The 1,031-nt window shown below is 50.5% G+C and overlaps 1 protein-coding gene across 2 annotated transcripts in view; it reads left to right on the top strand.

Moving 5' to 3' along the window:
* Positions 1-461: 461 nt before the first annotated feature.
* ZNF704 (zinc finger protein 704) overlaps positions 462-1,031 on the top strand; it is a 222,244-nt gene continuing 221,674 nt past the window's right edge. The window contains exon 1 of one of the 2 annotated variants that reach the window (XM_077774371.1): positions 462-478. The gene's annotated coding sequence lies outside the window, so the exon portion shown is untranslated. Of the gene's footprint in view, positions 479-745; positions 900-1,031 lie in introns of those variants that run through there. The other variant, XM_077774387.1, reaches the window with a different exon arrangement.

Genomic DNA, 1,031 nt, shown 5'->3' with positions numbered 1-1,031 from the left:
AGTTCCCTTCAAGTGTCTAACAGGGAGCATGATGTTAAATCTCCTACAGTAATTGCAGTGAAAGGAAGCTGAGGGTGAGGACATCTTTCACGCTGGCCTCCTGGAAGCGTCTGCCAGAGTATTTGATGAGTTAGATCCTCCTCAACCATCAACTACAAAGATGGAATTTGGCAGAGGATTTGTATGCACAGAGCAGGGCTTACTATGTAGCCTAACCTCAAACAGTAGCACCTGACTTACCTTTGTCACACCTAGAAATCCTCAGTGCCACTAGTTCTATGGCAACCTGGTTGTGTGCTTCGTTCCCAGACTCTTGCTTCATATCAGCTTTTAAAAATAACAAGTTCAGGCCTTGCCTGAACCCTTGCCCCAGTCTGTTTCTCCAAAGGCCTCGATAGTGCCAGTGGTCTACAGACTGAATGGTGAGCGCCGAAAGTTTCCTTTCTTGGAAGGGAGCCGTTATAGTCGGGCACTTAAGGTAAACATGCAGGAATGAAAGCCGAAAAGACTTACAGACTTAACACAGCGCCAAGAGAGCTCAATGGGCAGGGCCTGGATTGGTGCTGTCGAAGACTGAGATTGGCAGGCAATGTCACAAAATAATGTCTTGAAAGCCGACGCGAGTCGGATGATTTCATATTGGGAAGTGGCCCCAAATCTCAGATTGATACACCTTCCCGGATTTCCCATCAGGGCAAGAGTAGTCGCCATGCACCATGCAGAGACCATTAAAATGACTCGTGCGGCAAAGCTTCCTCCAGACTCTGAGTTTGACCAACAACCTGACTTCCAGCAAAGTCTTCCGTCCACCCTGCAGAAGGAATACTCAGCTGCGGGTTAGCGTTTGCCCCAGCGTCTGGGCCAAATGCTTGGAAGCACCAGATCTGCGGAGGCTGTGGGTAGGGGAAATAAATCCAGTCCGGGTTTTGTCTGAACGGGGGGGACCGGAGAGCTGCGAGCAATGGCTCGAGAAGAGGGGGGCGGTGGTGGAAAACACACAACACAAACAGCTCGCGCCGAGGGACGGCAGC

The sequence above is a fragment of the Crocuta crocuta genome, unplaced genomic scaffold, assembly GCF_008692635.1.
Source record: "Crocuta crocuta isolate KB4526 unplaced genomic scaffold, BGI_CrCroc_1.0 scaffold81, whole genome shotgun sequence".
NCBI lineage: Eukaryota > Metazoa > Chordata > Mammalia > Carnivora > Hyaenidae > Crocuta > Crocuta crocuta.
Note: the sequence above shows the minus strand (reverse complement) of the source record. Positions and strands in the feature narration are given on the sequence as shown.